Source organism: Haematobia irritans, chromosome 4, assembly GCF_050003625.1.
Source record: "Haematobia irritans isolate KBUSLIRL chromosome 4, ASM5000362v1, whole genome shotgun sequence".
Classification (NCBI taxonomy): Eukaryota; Metazoa; Arthropoda; class Insecta; order Diptera; family Muscidae; genus Haematobia; species Haematobia irritans.
In genome coordinates, this window is record NC_134400.1 from 7,062,855 (window position 1) to 7,081,644 (window position 18,790).

General features: G+C 25.2%; 1 protein-coding gene across 2 annotated transcripts in view; it reads left to right on the top strand.

Annotated features, from left to right (window-relative positions):
* The window catches only part of cmpy (crimpy), a 465,170-nt gene that overhangs the window by 268,023 nt on the left and 178,357 nt on the right, over window positions 1-18,790 (top strand). For both annotated transcript variants that reach the window (XM_075304859.1, XM_075304858.1), the window contains exon 6: window positions 1,476-1,894. The gene's annotated coding sequence lies outside the window, so the exon portion shown is untranslated. The remainder of the gene's footprint in view (window positions 1-1,475; window positions 1,895-18,790) is intronic.

Genomic DNA, 18,790 nt, shown 5'->3' on the forward strand with positions numbered 1-18,790 from the left:
TAGAATAAAATTTTTATAACATTTTCTATAGGAATAAAATGTTGACATTTTCTATAGAAAAATAATTTTGACAAAATTTTCTATAGAAATAAAATTTTGACTAAATTTTCTATAGAAATTAAATTTTGACAAAATGTTCTATAGAAATAAAATTTTGACAAAATTTTCTATAGAAATAAAATTTTGACAAAATTTTCTATAGAAATAAAATTTTGTCAAAATTTTCTATAGAAATAAAAATTTCACAAAAATTTCGATAGAAATAAAAATTTCACAAACATTTTAATAGAAATAAAATTTTGGCATAATTTTCTATAGAAATAAAATTTTGACAAAATTTTCTATAAAAATAAAATTTTGAAAAAAAAAAATTCTATAGAAATAAAATTTTGACAACATTTTCTATAGAAATAAAATTTTAACAAAATTTTCTATAGAAATAAAATTTTGACAAAATTTTGTATAGGATAAAATTTTGATAAAATTTTCTATAGAAATAAAATGTTGACAAAATTTTCTATAGAAATAAAACTTTGACAAAAATTTCGATAGAAATAAAATTTTGATATAATTTTCTACAAAAATAAAATTTTGACAAATTTTTCTATAGAAATAAAATTTTGACAAAATTTTCTAAGAAAAAAAAAAATTTGACAAAATTTTCTGCAGAATACAATTTTGACAAAATTATCTATAGAAATTAAATTTTGATAAAATTTTCTATAGAAATTAAATTTTGACAAAATTTTCTATAGAAATTAAATTTTGACAAAATTTTCTGTAGAAATAAATTTTTAAAAAAATTTTCTGTAGAAATAAAATTAAAAAAAAAATTTCTATAGAAATAAAATTTTGAGAAAATTTTCTATCAAAATAAAATTTTGCCAAATTTTCTATAGAAATAAAATTTTGACAAAATTTTCTATAGAAATAAAATTTTGACAAAATTTTCTATAGAAATAAAATTTTGACAAAATTTTCTATAGAAATAAAATTTTGACAAAATTTTCTATAGAAATAAAATTTTGAGAAAATTTTCTATAGAAATGAAATTTTGACAAAATTTTCTATAGAAATTAAATTTTGACAAAATGTTCTATAGAAATAAAATTTTGACAAAATTTTCTATAGAAATAAAATTTTAACAAAATTTTCGATAGAAATAAAATTTTGATAAAATTTTCTATAGAAATAAAATTTTGACAAAATTTTCTATAGAAATAAAATTTTGACAAAATTTTCTATAGAAATAAAATGTTGACAAAATTTTCTATAGAAATCGAATTTTGACAAAATATTCTATAGAAATAAAATTTTGACAAAATTTTCTATATTTTGCTTTAAATCCATCGTTATTGTGATATGTATTAAAGCTATTTTTGGCATCTAATATCAAAAATATGGATAATTTATTATTGACCCCATATTAACCGAATATTTCATCGAAACTAATAATCGTTTATTTTGTTTTACAGGTAAAATAATTTGCAACTATATTGCATTGCATTTGCCGCATGATCTTACAACAAAATTTTTTAATGGTTATGAGTTCCACGCAATATTGAACCCTCCATTGATTCAACAAAATTCTGGGAATTATTCCCCCAAAGCCATTTCATTTCAGAGATGCTCCTTAAGTAATAACCATTGGGAATGCTATACTGCACTACAGCATAAAATTTGAAACATTGTCGAATTTTGTGGTTCCCATACCTCAATGATTAATTATATTGCGGTGCTGGAATGGATGGATGGGACAAAGGTTAACCACTCAAAATGCTACTACACTTCACACAGAGGGATGGTGAAATAAAATCCGATTTACTACGATACAACACAACATCAAATTCGAATGTATTTCCAAGGACCTACAACCCAAGATCTTCCATTAAAGGTAAGTGTATAAGTAAGGGTAACTTGAGTCTGTGCTTCTGAAAGATTGCAAACGAAAATTGCTTTCGCAAAAGGTGGCAAATGTTTTGGTATAACCATTTATTACTTTCCCCTTAGATGAAGTTAAATAGATCCTCACATTAAGAGGGGGAGTTTTGCAACCTCTAATTTAGCTTAGATTTTTCGGTTTTTATTGTTTCGGTTTTAGTTTTTTTCACATGCATGTCATATTGACTGGACTGAAGTCCTATATCTGTATTTTGGGTCACCTAAGTAATTTTATTAAATACCACCACACAAAACATTTCAGGTTTATGAGTCTTGACGATTTGTCATAAATGTTCTATTTTACCTTCATACATAGATGCCATTCAAATGGCAATCTAACACAAATGTTTCGATTCCCATGTATGTTGAGTAAGGAATTATTTAGACATGAAGGATACTACCCACACAGCTTATAAGCCGATCATTAATTTTATGTTTCAGTAAATTTCAAGGTAAATAAATTGAAGGACAATTATACTATGAGTAAGGTTATCCCAAAGAAAAAATATATTTCATCATTAATTTTATTGCCTTTGTAAAGTAATGAGATTTCTAATGGAAATTGGGGTTATTTGCCACAAAAAATGTTGAACATGAATTTCTAACAATCATACACTCCCTAGACCGAGATATACCCCATTGGAAATAAGCATACGCTCTATTGTCCATGATAATAAAAGTAATCATACGACGTAGATGCCCATATAATGGACAAAAAAAATGATGGTTTTTGTCGTTAATTATAAAGAAATTGCTCATCAGAAATTGACATAGTCCATATGAATGATATACAAATAAATGCATGTGGCTTTTGTGGATAATAAAGCAGCTGTGCAACTGGCCAACTGTATATTAGATAATTATAGGAAGTCACAGGAAAATAACTCGGATTTAAAATAAACTACATTTTACATTGTTCCTCAAGGTATCAGAAGAAAGCAGTTGGTAATTTGGGTTAAGGTAACAGAAAATTAATCTAAGATATTGTGAAAAGAGCGGGAGTGAGTTGCCATATATACCATTATTCGATTTAACTACTTGAGCTACTGATCAACGCATAAGGTGCAAATTCTCAAAATTTTATTTCTATAGAAAATTTTGTCAAAATTTTATTCCAATAGAACATTTTGTCAAAATTTTATTTCTATAGAAAATATTGTCAACATTTTATTTCTATAGAAAATGACAACATTTTATTTCTATGGAACATTTTGTCAAAATTTTATTTCTATGGAAAATTTTGTCTAACTTTTACTTCTATAGAAAATTTTGTCAAAATTTCATTTCTATTGAAAATTTTGTCAAAATTTTATTTCTATAGAAAATTTTATCAAAATTTAATTCTGTAGCAAATTTTATATCTATAGGAAATTTTGTCAAAATTTTATATCTATAGAAAATTTTGTCAAAAATTTAATTCTGTAGAAAATTTTGTCAAAATTTTATTTCTATAGAAAATTTTGTCAAAAGTTTATTTCTATAGAAAATTTTATCTAACTTTTATTTCTATAGAAAATTTTGTCAAAATTTTATTTCTATGGAACATTTTGTCAAAATTTTATTTCTATGGAAAATTTTGTCTAACTTTTATTTCTATAGAAAATTTTGTCAACATTTTATTTCTATAGAAAATTTTGTCAAAATTTTATTTCTATAGAAAATTTAATATCTATAGGAAATTTTGTCAAAATTTTATATCTATAGAAAATTTTGTCAAGAATTTAATTCTGTAGCAAATTTTGCCAAAATTTTATTTCTATAGAACATTTTGTCAAAAATTTAATTCTGTAGAAAATTTTGTCAAAATTTTATTTCTATAGAAAATGTCAAAATTTTATTTCTATGGAACATTTTGTCAAAATTTTATTTCTATGGAAAATTATGTCTATCTTTTACTTCTATAGAAAATTTTGTCAAAATTTTATTTCTATAGAAAATTTTGTTAACATTTTATTTCTATAGAAAATTTTGTCAAAATTTTATTTCTATAGAAAATTTTGTCAAAATTTTATTTCTATAGAAAATTTGGTCAAAATTTAATTCTGTAGAAAATTGTATATCTATAGGAAATTTTGAAAAAATTTTATATCTATAGAACATTTTGTCAAGAATTTAATTCTGTAGAAAATTTTGCCAAAATTTTATTTCTATAGAACATTTTGTCAAGATTTTATTTCTATAGAAAAATTTGTCAAAAATTTAATTCTGTAGAAAATTTTTTCAAAATTTTATATTTTTACGAAATTTTGTCAAAATTTTATATCTAACATATAGAAAATTTTATCAAAAATTTAATTCTGTAGAAAATTTTGTCAAAATGTTATATCTATAGAAAATTTTATCAACATTTTATATCTATAGAAAATTTTGTCAAAAATTTATTTCTATAGAAAATTTTGTCACAATTTTTTATTCTATAGAAAATTTTGTCAAAAGTTTATTTCTATAGAAAATTTTGTCAAAATTTTATTTCTATGGAACATTTTGTCAAAATTTTATTTCTATGGAAAATTTTGTCTAACTTTTATTTCTATAGAAAATTTTGTCAACATTGTATTTCTATAGAAAATTTTGTCAAAATTTTATTTCTATAGAAAATTTTATATCTATAGGAAATTTTGTCAAAATTTTATATCTATAGAAAATTTTGTCAAGAATTTAATTCTGTAGCAAATTTTGCCAAAATTTTATTTCTATAGAACATTTTGTCAAAAATTTAATTATGTAGAAAATTTTGTCAAAATTTTATTTCTATAGAAAATGTCAAAATTTTATTTCTATGGAACATTTTGTCAAAATTTTATTTCTATGGAAAATTATGTCTATCTTTTACTTCTATAGAAAATTTTGTCAAAATTTTATTTCTATAGACAAAAATTAATTTCTATAGAAAATTTTCTAAAGATTTTGTCTCTAAAGGAAATTTTCTAAAAATTTTATTTATATAAACAATTTGGTCACGTTTTATTTCTATAGAAAATTTTCTAATAATTTTATTGCTATAAAAAATAGGCCAAATGGTTTTTCTATTGAAATGTTGGTCAAAATCTTATTTCCATTCTATTTTTTTTTTCTACGGAATACTTTCTCAAAATTTTATTTAGAAAATGTGCTCAATTTTTTCTATAGAAAATGTGTTCAAAATTTTATTTCTATAGAAAATTTGTCCAAAACTTTATTTTTATATAAATTTTCTAAAAATTTTATTTCTATAGAAAATATTCTCAAAATTGTATTTATATAAATTAAAAAATATATACCAATAAATCTATTTAATAAATATTTTCGTATCACCCATGACGGTAATGCAAAACGAAATATAACTATTGGATGCTAAGGAAACCCGCTTTAGATCTTTAGGGATTAATTTAAACTAAACTATTGTAAGTAAAAGCCGTCAGTTAAAAGTAACTAAACTTCCCGAAAAAACTATCAAAACTATTAAGGACAAATTGTTACTAACCATTGAAAAATTATATTAGAAAATCTACCAAGGATATCCAAGCAAACAGAGAATTCACTATTCGCATGGGTGTTGGTAAGAAAAAAAAACAACAAAAATCCAATCAACTATTGCCTTGACTACAACAACAAACAATTGCAACAAAATGTCCTGTAAGCTTGCTTTCACACTTTTGCTCTCCTTCTTCCTGTAATAGGAGTCCTTGTTTGCATCCTAGTCACGCAAACCATAATGTTCCATCTCAAAAGGAAAGTGCGGAACCATCACCACCACCACCACTACCGTCATGTGAATTCCGGTATTAAAGTATGCGCTGAAAATCGGATTTTATGCGTGACTAGAAATTTTCAAAGAGCAAAAATTGCAAGGCAAACACTTGGTGGCACTTCCGTTTCCATTTCCCTTTCCATGTTTCCGTTGCATGGATGCATGAAACCCACATACACGCACACAATTTTTCCACCTAGCATGCATTTACATTGCATTAATGCGAACGCGAAAAAACACACCAACCTAGCAAAAGCATAAGGAATGCTCTAAATTGAAAGTGCCAACAGGAGTGAAAAAAGCAACAACAACAACAACAGCAATGCTAACCTTTGCAGGATGTAAAAAGTACTTCTTTGTAATGAAGTGCAACAGACTGAAGAAGATCTGCTATGGTGGTATTCAGACGAAGACTTTGGACCAACAAAAGCAAGCGAATAAGAAAAACAAAAAACTAAAAGTACATCAGATGTCTGTTACGTTTTCCTGGAGTCTGAACTGGGAACTTCAAATAGTGGTGGTGTAAGGAGCATATTGAAGACATGCATGCAGTACCATGAATTATGTATGGAGCTGTAACTAGAGTGTCTAAAATCAAATATTAATTCAAGGACATTTGTCAACATAAAACGTACATGCCAGAAACGGGAAGACTTAGTTTCCATATCTGATTGAAATTTTTGATAATTGTTGATATCGTCTCTCCTTTCAAAGGGATAAGCTTTCTTGGTCTTTTTTGGTCTTTATACGTCTGAATCGTATTTCAGAGAATATAATATGCGCTTAGTCTGACTTTGCCAAGATAGGAATCTTACGATTTCTTCATATACCATAATATAATCGAGCACACAATTGTGACGCCTGAGGATATGCAATGAAAATGTTCTCTACTAGGTAAATGCGATTCTCCCCTAAAGAGTTAATTTAAAGGTTTGATTTTCGATGAAATGAATATAAAATCAATGTTAGGTTCATTTAAATTTATTTAAAAATGAAACTTCGCAATTTTGCAAAAACATAAAAACAATTTTTTTTATAATTTTTTTCTTTACAAAAACGTGAGTCACTTTTTTAAATTTATTTGCAAGAGACACTATTTGTGAACATTTTTAGAAAAAATGGTAATGCTGGGTTCCAAATAAAGTCGGTGATGATTATCATGACTACCTGGAGAAGTGTAAAATGATCCCAGGGCATAACTATACCAAAGATAATCTTCCAAACTTTAAAGAAAGTTGTACCACAAATCTACCAAATTAAACAAACAAATATTTTGTGGTTAGTATGCAAAAAAAATGCTTTTTTTTTTGCGAATATATGAATAGCCCTCCTATAAGCGATACATTTTTGGGTATGCAAATTAAAAATTTTAACGATATTGAATTTAAAGAAAATTTTCTCAAAATTTTATTTCCTTAAAAAACTTTGTCAAAATTTTATGTCTATAGAAAATTTTTTCAAAAATTTTATTTCTATAGAAAATTTTGTTAAAATTTTATTTCTATAGAAAATTTTGTTAAAATTTTATTTCTATAGAAAATTTTGTAAAAACTTTTTTTCTATAGAAAATTTTGTCAAAAATGTATTTCTATAGAAAATTTTGTCAAAATTTTATTACTATAGAAAATTTTGTCAAAATTTTATTTCTATGGAAAATTTTGTCAAAAATTTATTTCTATAGACAATTTTGTCAAAAATTTATTTCTATAGAAAATTTTGTCAAAATTTTATTTCTTTAGAAAATTTTGTCAAAATTTTATTTCTATAGAAAATTTTGTCTGTTGAAATATTTGTCAACATTTTATTTCTATGGAAATTTTTATTTCTATAGAAAATTTAGTCAAAATTTTATTTCTATAGAAAATGTTGTCAAAATTTTATTTCTATAGAAAATTTTGTCAAAATTTTATTTCTATAGAAAATGTTGTCAAAATTTTATTTCTTATAGAAAATTTTGTCAAAATTTTAATTCTGTTGAAATATTTGTCAAAATTTTATTTTTAAAGAAAATTTTATTTCTTTCTCATTTTTTTCTTTGAGTGTATGTTAGGTTAGGTTAGTTGGCAGCCCGATGTATCAGGCTCACTTAGACTATTCAGTCAAAAGTCTATAAATCGATTTTTCCAAAGTTGGAAATTCGACTTTTTTTAAAGCTATTATGAAAAAAATTAAAAAGTCCCCATATAAGGAAAAATGCAATTTTGAAATTTATTATAATAAATAGGGGAAATATTAGACAAAATTTCCAAAAGTAGATTTTTCGGCTTTTTAAAAATTCGATTGATCAAATTTTTGTGGTTAGTATGCAAAAAAAATTGTTTTTTTTTAGCCCTCCTATAAGCGATAAAATAAAGTATATTTAAAATTTTAACGATAATGAATTTAAAGAAAATTTTATTTCTTTAAAAAAACTTTGTCAAAATTTTATGTCTATAGAAAATTTTCTCAAAAATTTTATTTCTATAGAAAATTTTGTTAAAATTTTATTTCTATAGAAAACTTTCTCAAAAATTTTATTTCTATAGAAAATTTTTTTAAAATTTTTTTTCTATCGAAAATTTTGTAAAAACTTTTTTCTATAGAAAATTTGGTCAAAATTTTATTACTATAGAAAATTTTGTCACAATTTTTTATTCTATAGAAAATTTTGTCAAAATTTTATTTCTATGGAAAATTTTGTCAAAAATTTATTTTTATAGACAATTTTGTCAAAATTTTATTTCTATAGAAAATTTTGTCAAAATTTTATTTCTTTAGAAAATTTTGTCAAAATTTTAATTCTGTTGAAATATTTGTCAAAATTTTATTTCTATAGAAAATTTTGTCAATATTTTATTTTTATAGACAATTTTGTCAAAATTTTATTTCTATAGAAAATTTTGTCAAAATTTTATTTCTGTAGAAAGTTTTGTCAAAATTTTAATTCTGATGAAATATTTGTCAAAATTTTATTTCTATAGAAAATTTTGTCAAAATTTTAATTCTGTTGAAATATTTGTCAAAATTTTATTTCTATGGAAATTTTTATTTCTATAGAAAATTTAGTCAAAATTTTATTTCTATAGAAAATTTTGTCAAAATTTTATTTCTATAGAAAATTTTATCAAAATTTTATTTCTATAGAAAATTTTGTCAAAATGTAATTTCTTATAGAAAATTTTGTCAAAATGTTATTTCTTATAGAAAATTTTGTCAAAATTTTAATTCGGTTGAAATTTTTGTCAAATTTTTATTTTTAAAGTAAATTTTATTTCTTTCTCATTTTTTTTCTTTGAGTGTAGGTTAGGTTAGGTGGCAGCTCGATGTATCAGGCTCACTTAGACTATTCAGTCCATTGTGATACCACATTGCTGAACTTAATCAAAAGTCTATAAATCGATTTTTCCAAAGTTGAAAATTCGACTTTTTTTTAAAGCTATTATGAAAAAAAATTAAAAACTCCCCATATAAGGAAAAATGCAATTTTGAAATTTATTATAATAAATAGTGGAAATTAGACAAAATTTCCAAAAGTAGATTTTTCGGCTTTTTAAAAATTCGGAAAAGTCAACTATTTATTACGTGTTTTACATTGCTAGTATATCCCTTTTAATTTTTTTTACGAAATTTCCTTCGCTGCTTCTTGGCTACTGTTAGATTCATGATGCAATCATAGCCCCATTTATTCTCGGTCTCCATACGAATGGAAATTTGAAATTTTGCTTCGGGCAAATATACGGGCCATTGTTCACAATCTATGTAAAAATTGTTAACATAACTTTCAGTGTTCTGCAAAAAAAAAAAAAGTGGAACATTTTTATGATATCAGTAGATTATGTTATACTTTTTAATTCTCAGTTTCTAGTAAAAAAATACAAATCCGATATGGATGAAATTTCGTTTAAGGAAAATATTATAAACAAAAACATCTTCCACGTTTAACTCTAACTATAATACAATAGATAGATGTTGGTTTGGACTGCTGAATGTGGAAAAGTTCTCATATATATTTCAATATATGTTATATAGATGTTTCTTCTCTTTTGACATTTTGCATATTATATATTTATTCGGAGGAATCGGTGATCTTGTGCATTAAAGTTTTAATTAAAATTTTAATTGTATTTATTTTAATATATAGAAAAAAAAAAAAAAAAAAAATATATATATATATATATATATATATATATATATATATATATATATATATATATATATATATATATATATATATATATATATATATATATATATATATATATATATATATATATATATATATATATATATATATATATATATATATATATATATATATATATATATATATATATATATATATATATATATATATATATATATATATTATTTTTTTTTTTTTCAATATATTAAAATGAAAACAATTAAAATTTTAATTAAACCTTTAATGCACAAGATCACCGATTCCTCCGAATAAATATATAATATGCAAAATGTCAAAAGAGAAGGAACATCTATATAACATATTTTTGCAAAAAGGACTGTATTTTTTTTTTAAATTGTGGTTGTATCTTAAAAATAATGGGAATTAAACTAAAATTTTATTTACAAATTAAAACATTGGATTTCCACAGCTTAATGAAATCTTACTTTTTTTAAATATGTCTCAAAAATTTTATGAACTAAACGTGAGTATAAATGACCGTACATAATAGTTCAATATGAACTAAAACAAATGAAAATTTTCGTACGATTCCCAAAAATAGTAAGAATGAACTACTATATGGTTAAAATGGTCATGATTTGGCACCAATGATTTTCTTCTTTACTTTTAGTTCATTTTTTCTTCTATGAGATGATGTAATTTCGTGAACTGCAGTTAAAAAGTACAACAGAGCATTAAATTTTCCTGGTTTTAACAACGCTTTGTGGAAATCTCAAAATGTGGAGTAAAATTTAGTTCAATTTTCGTGCGTGGTAGTTCATTCCTCCCAGGTGAGGTTAGGTGGCAGCCCGACGTATCAGGCTCACTTAGACTATTCAGTCCATTGTGATACCACATTGGTGAACTTCTCTCATTCATCCTATAAAACAGTTCACTTTTTGCGGTGTAAGCATTTTTTTTCTGGTTGTAACTTAAAAGATACAGTGCGCTTTTAAGGATTAATGAACCATTTTTTTCATTAAAAATAAAGCCTATAACAAAAATTAATTATGGAATTAATGAATGAAATTTCGCTTAAGAAAATATTGGAAATAAAAATGTTTACGAACTTCCACATTTAACTCTAACTATAATGCCATAAATATTGTTTTGGACTGCTGAATATGGAAAATTCTTCTCAATATATTTCGCTTTTTTTAGATAAAAAATAATTATAATAAAATGAAAATATTATAATAAATGTTATGAGCTACTCAATAGGGATAATTTTTCTCAATATATTTTTTGTTTGTTTTAATAACAATGAAAAATGAGTTGAAAAATAAATACGATTAAAATTTTAATTAATGAATTGTTTTTTTTTTTTTTAATTAAAACAAATACCTATCACCAAAATTAATTGTATGCGTTAATTTTTTAATTGACACTATCATATCTGAGATTGAAGAAATTTTAATTAAAAATTACTTCGATCAATTTATTCCATGATTAAAGAACAAAAAATAAATTTTCTGGGCACATTCCTTGTAAATGCATTTTAATAAAAAATTAATTTGATCAATTAATTCCGTGTTTGAAGAACAAAAAAATCTGTATACATTCCTTTTTAATGCATTGATAGCAAACACATATTTAAAAATAACTCTCACCTTTTTCCAAGGACATTTCTTTGGTAGATTCTTAAAGCTCTTACGCAAATCTTTTGTATACATATTCTTCAGACTTAAAGTATCTTCAATGTTGTGACTCATAAATTCACAGCCATCTAAAGTGAGATCGACCAATTTCAGTAAACGTCCATTCTTACGGCGCACCGAAAAAATTCCTATAAATTTGAATTTATAAAGATCCACGGCCGGTATGACTGACCCATTTAAAACACCCCGCTTATCACCGGTGACCAAGGCCAAGGTGACATTCTTCATAATGGCTGGATTGAATTTATTCTCAACAGTTTCGACTTCGACAACTATTCCTCCCTTTAATTTGTGAAGAAAATATTTTCAGATAATTTTTGGTCAACTATTTGGACCTTGGTACTTACACCAATACAATGGGAGATAGTTAAAAATAGCGTGAATAGAATTTTTCCGATTTTTTTCATTTTGCTTTAACATGTGATTGCTGATGATGTTGATTCGAAAATGTAGTGATTTTTTTTTTTTGGGGATTTAATATAGTTTTCATAAATAATTAGCAATGGTAATTAATGGTAATATTTATGTGGGTCATGTGTATTTACAACGATTGATTTTCCTTTTTTTTATAACAAAACGTTAATGAGATTTACGGCAATGTGTTTTTTTGTAATCTTATAATAAATTTAATAAAATAATTTTTTTTCACTCTCCTATAGATCAGCGGGTTCAACATAGCCTATGACAGAAAAAAAATCAGGAAAATGTTTTCACTTAATTGAGTTAAAAAAAAAAACAAATATTCAATTAAAAATTTAATTGATTCAACAAATTTTTTAATTGAAACAAAAATCAGTCGCAAAAATTAATAACATCAATTAATTTTCTAATTGGATCAATTAATTTTTTAATTGACTTAATTTGTTGATTGATACTATCATACCTGTGATTGAAGCCATTTCAATTAAAAAATTATTTGGATCAATTAATTTCGTGATTGAATCAGAAAAAAAGATATTTGTGTGTGTGTGAAACCCAAAAAAAAATTAACAAAATTGTTTTTTTAAATTAAAATCTTAATTTAATTTAAAAAATATACTAAAGGAAACAGTTAATTGTTTTTATTAATTTTCAATTAGAGTCAAATAAGTCCATACAAAATGGTCCCTATGAACTATAACTGGGAAAAAATACAAAGTTTTATTAAATTCGAGATTCGCACAAAACTGTCAATTTAGAAATAAAGTGGGTAGTGTTTATTTAAATTATTTTCATATGTAAATTAAATTTAAATTGTTTTGGCCTTGAACTTCATATACATTTTTAACAATTTTTATTTATTTATTTATTTATTAAACTTATAGTAAATATATGAATAATAGAGAGAAAATCTAGCATTAGCTACTTAGGCTATCAGCTAAAAATTTTAGAAAACAATTTTAGATTGGAAATTTGATAGTAGATATGAAAAACAATTTTTAATTTCATTTTGTTTCCTACAAAATATGAAATTTTTTTGAACATTACAAAAAAATTTATTTTATTATGTTTAATATATTTTCTTAAATTTTATAAAAATGATTATTTTTTTTTGTATCCTAAATAGCAATTAGCGAAATACTTTAGTTTAAATTTACAGCTTTTTTTTGGGTTAAATCGATTATACAGTGTAAACTCGACTAATCGAGTTGGTCTCAATAATGCTTTAAGGGCGCTGAGACCAACAAAGCATGGAATGTTAACTTTAAATGAAATAAAGATTATTAAAAAAAAAAAAAACTTCCATTCGATTTATTAAATTGAAAAGGGGAATATAATGTAGGTATTTTTATGGTCCAAATTCACCAAATTCTAAAGTCGAAAAATCATTTTTTCCATTCTACTTTTGTTAAATATTATGAAAAAAAATTCAAAAAATCGAATTTTTCATATTTGGGCAAATCAACTTTTCAATTTTTTCATAATAAACAAAGGAAAAATTAACCCAAACTTAGAAATATAGATTTTTTCGAATTGGGAATTTTTTTAAGAATCTTCTTTTTAATTCTTTTTGGGGAGTTTTCTTCGTTGCTTTTTGGCTATTGTTATATTCATGATGCAATCATAGCCCCATTTATTTTCCGTCTCCATGCGAATAAAAATTTGAAATTTTCCCTCGGGTATATATATGGGCCATTGTTCACAATCTACGTAAAAATTGTTAACATAAGTTTCAGTGTTCTGCAAAAAAAAAAAGATAGAAAATGTTTATGATTGTTATGGTTGTTTTTCATTCTCAGTCACCAGTGATTCAAACTCATTAAAAACGTAATAATATAATTATTAAAAAATTAAAAAAAAAAGAAAATATTATTATTAAAAAGAAAATATTATTTAAAAAAAAAATGGCGGAGTGGTTATATACTTAACGAACCCCTACGTTTTAACTATAATACAATAAATGTTGTTTTGGATTGCTCAATATGAAAAAATTTACTCAATTAGTTTTTATCTAAAAAAGAATATTTTTTAGATAAAAAAGAAAACAATAAATAAAATAATGAACAACAAGTATATACGGCCGTAAGTTCGGCCAGGCCGAAGCTTATGTACCCTCCACCATGGATTCCGTCGAAACTTCTACTGAAGACTGTCATCCACAATCGAATTACTTGGGTTGCGGTAACACTTGCCGATGGCAAGGTATCTTAAAACTTCCTAACACCGTAATATATACCACATAGTCCATACGTGGTATATATTAAACTAAATAAGGCCGACTAAATACGTATATAATTAAGTTTAAAGTTTCTATAGAAATAATATTTTGACAAAATAAAATTTTGACAACATTTTCTATAGAAGTAAAATTTGGAAAAAAAATTCTATAGAAAAAAAATTTGGAAAAAATTTTCTATAGAAATAAAATTTTGACAAATTTTTCTATAGAAATAAAATTTTGACCACATTTTCCATAGAAGTAAAAATTTGACAAAATTTTCTATAGAAATAAATATTTGACAAAATTTTCGATAGAAATAACATTTCGACAATGATTTCTATAAAAATAAAATTTTGGTAGATTATTTTTGGCTCGAGTGGCAACCATGATTATGAACCGATATGAATATATTTTTGTGTGATTGGGGATCGGCTATATATAACTATAGGCCGATATGGACTAATTTTGGCATGGTTATTAGCGGCCTTATACTAACACCACGTTGCAAATTTCAACCGGATCGGATGAATTTTGCTCCTCCAAGAGGCTACGGGGATCAAATCTGAGGAACGGTTTATATGGGGGTTATGGACCGATATGGACCAATTCTTGTGTGTTTGTTAGAGACCACATTCTAACACCATGTTCCAAATTTCAGCCGGATCGGATGAAATTTGGTTTTCTTAGAGGCTCCGCAAACCAAATCGGGGGATCGGTTTATATGGGGGCTATATATAATTATGGACCAATATGGACCAATTTTGGCATGGTTGTTAGAGACAATATACTAACACCACGTACCAAATTTCAATCGGATCGGATGAAATTTGCTTCTCTTTGAGGCTCCGCAAACCAAATCTGGGGATCGGTTTATATGGGGGCTATACATAATTATAGACCGATGTGGACCAATTTTTGCATGGTTGTTAGAGACCATATACCAACACCATGTACCAAATTTCAATCGGATCGGATGACTTGTGCTCCTCTAAGAGGCTCCGCAAGCCAAATCGGGGGATCGGTTTATATGGAGGCTATATATAATTATGGACCGATGTGGACCAATTTTTGCATGGTTGTTAGAGACCATATACCAATATTATGTACCAAATTTCAGGCGGATCGGATGAAATTTGCTTCTCTTTGAGGCTCCGCAAACCAAATCTGGGGATGGGTTTATATGGAGGCTATATATAATTATGGACCGATGTGGACCAATTTTTGCATGGTTGTTAGAGACCATATACTAACACCATGTACCAAATTTCAGCCGGATCGGATGAAATTTGCTTCTCTTAGAGCAATCGCAAGCCAAATTTGGGGGTCCGTTTATATGGGGGCTATACGTAAAAGTGGACCGATATGGACCAATTCCTGCATGGTTGTTAGAGACCATATCCTAACACCATGTACCAAATTTCAGCCGGATCGGATGAAATTTGCTTCTGTTAGAGGCTCCACAAGCCATATCTGAGGATCCCTTTATATGGTGGCTATACGTAAATGTGGACCGATATGGCCCATTTGCAATACCATCCGACCTACATCAATAACAACTACTTGTGCCAAGTTTCAAGTCGATAGCTTGTTTCGTTCGGAAGTTAGCGTGATTTCAACAGACGGACGGACGGACGGACATGCTCAGATCGACTCAGAATTTCACCACGACCCAGAATATATATACTTTATGGGGTCTTAAAGCAATATTTCGATGTGTTACAAACGATATGATAAAGTTAATATACCCCCATCCTATGGTGGAGGGTATAATTACTTCGATCAATCAATTCCGTGATCGAAGCACAAAAAAAAATAAGTTTCTCTATACGTTCCTTATAAATGCACTTTAATTAAAGATTAATTCGATTAATTAATTCCATGATTGAAGCACAAAAAAAAATAAATTTCTGTGGATATTCGCTCTTAACGCATTGATGGAAATTCAAAACACATAATTCAAAATAACTCTCTCACCTTTTTCCAAGGGCATTTCTTAGGTAGATTCTTAAAGCTCTTACGCAGATCTTTAATATAGACATTCTTGAGATTTAAAGAATCTCCAATGTTGTGACTCATAAATTCACAGCCATCTAAAACGAGATCGAACAATTTCAGCAACCGTCCATTATTACGGCGCACAGAAAAGATTCCTAGAAATTTGAATTTATAAAGATCCAAGGCCGGTATGACTGAACCATTTAAAACACCCCGCTTGTCAACGGTGGCCAAGGCCAGGGTCACATTCTTCATAATGGCTGGATTGAATTTATTCTCTACAGTTTGGACTTCGATAGCAATGCCTCCCTTGAATTTGTGAAGAAAATATTTTCAAATAATTTTTAATTAATTTTTTTTTTTGACCTTGGAACTTACACCAATGCAATGGGGAATTGTTAAAAATAGCGTAAATAGAATTTTTCCAATTTGTTTCATTTTGCTTTACATGTGATTACTGATGATGTTGATTCGAAAATGCAATTATTATTATGGTATTTACAATATTTTTCCTAAATAATGAGCTATGGTAATTAACGGCAATATTTATGCAGGTCATGTGTAATTATAGCGAGCGATTTTTGTTTTTTTAATTTTTTGGTAACAACACTTAAATACGATTTACGGCAGTAGATACATATGCGATAAATATTTTTGTTTTTTTGTAAACAAATTTGCAAATTCTTGTTTGTGAAATATAATTTGGGTTTTTTCAGAAATTTATTATAATTTTTTAAAATATTTTACTCCTTCATAATCCAACAGATCAGCGGTATGCGTTTTTCATTTTTTAAATGAAAATCTTTATTGAATTTGAAAAAATATTTAAGAAAAAAGGTAGTTGTTATCATTATTTAATACGAAAAAGGCCATCTCAGAAATCAGATGAATCAATTAAATTTTTAATTTTAAAAATGTACTTTTTAATTCTGTGATTTTCTATAGAAACACAATTTTGACAAAATTTTCTATAGAAATAAAGTTTTGACAGCATTTTCTATAGAAATAAAATTTTGTTAAAAGTTTCTATAGAAATAAAATTTTGTTAAAATTTTCTATAGAAATAAAATTTTGTTAAAAGTTTCTATAGAAATAACGTTTTGACAACATTTTCTATAGAAATAAAGTTTTGACAAAATTTTCTATAGAAATATAATTTTGACAAAATTTTCTTTAGAAATAAAATTTTGACAAAATTTTCAATAGAAATATAGAAAATTTATACAAACAAAATTTTGACAAAATTTTCTTTATACACAAAAAATGTTGACCAAATCTTGTATAGAAATAAAATTTTGTTAAAATTTTCTATAGAAATTAAATTTTGACAAAATTTTCTACAGAAATAAAATTTTGACAAAATTTTATATAGAAAAAAATGTTGACAAAATTTTCAATAGAAATATAGAAAATTCATTTTGGCAAAATTTTCTTTATATACAAAAAATTTTGACGTTTATAGAAAAAAATGTTGACGAAATTTTCGATAGAAATAAAATTTTCTATAGAAATAAAATTTTGACAAAAATTTCTATAGAAATAAAATATTGACAAAATTTGCTATGGAAATACAATTTTGACAAAATTTTCTATAGATATAAAATGTTGTTAAAATTTTCTATAGAAATAAAATTTTGTTAAAAGTTTCTATAGAAATAAACTTTTGTTAAAAGTTTCTATAGAAATAAAATTTTGACAAAATTTTCTATAGAAATAAAATTTTGACAAATTTTTTTATAGAAAAAAATGTTGACGAAATTTTCAATAGAAATAAAATTTTCTATAGAAATAAATTTTTGAAAAAATTTTCTATAGAAATAAAATATTGACAAAATTTTCTATGGAAATAAAATTTTGACAAAATTTTCTATAGATATAAAATTTTGTTAAAATTTTCTATAGAAATAAAATTTTATTAAAATTTTCTATAAAAATAAAATTTTGTTAAAAATTTCTATAGAAATTCAATTTAAAATGAATAAAATCATTTAATTTCGTAACTGAAAGCAAGCATATTATTTTCGATTTCAAAACAATAATAATGAAAATATATTTTTTTATTGGAAGAGTTTTTTTAGTGTGTTTAATTTTATCCAATCCATGGTTCAATTTATAAAAAAATGTATACTCGTATATTCTTTAATCAATTGCTCGTGTAGCGACAACATGATGAGCTTACAAGGATATGTTCAAGTGAAAAATTAATTAGGGATAAAAAATTACATATTAATTTAATGGAATATTAAAAGCCAAAGAAATCTCCGACATTTAAGAGCAATTTCAAAAATTTGAGGGAAACAAAACAGCAACAAATAACACCTGTCAGTATGTCTTTATGTTGTAATGACATTTTGGTGATACCTTTATGGTGGTTACGGAGGTAACAAATATCTGTGTCTGAGCAAGAGTGATGAAAAAGTAATTACGCCAATGTTTTTGAGAAAACATGCCAAGGACCGCTCGCTGTAAGTCACAGTTGATAAAATGCCATTTAAATAAAGCCACAATTTCATAATTGAATTCCATGTTAATGAAAAATAAAACGGAAATGAGAATTTAGCCATGGATGATAATACGAGACATACCATTGCAGGATTTCCAGGGAAACATGTTGCATTATACAGTCAACTATGCCAAGAATTCGAAGGATATACGCATGAGTG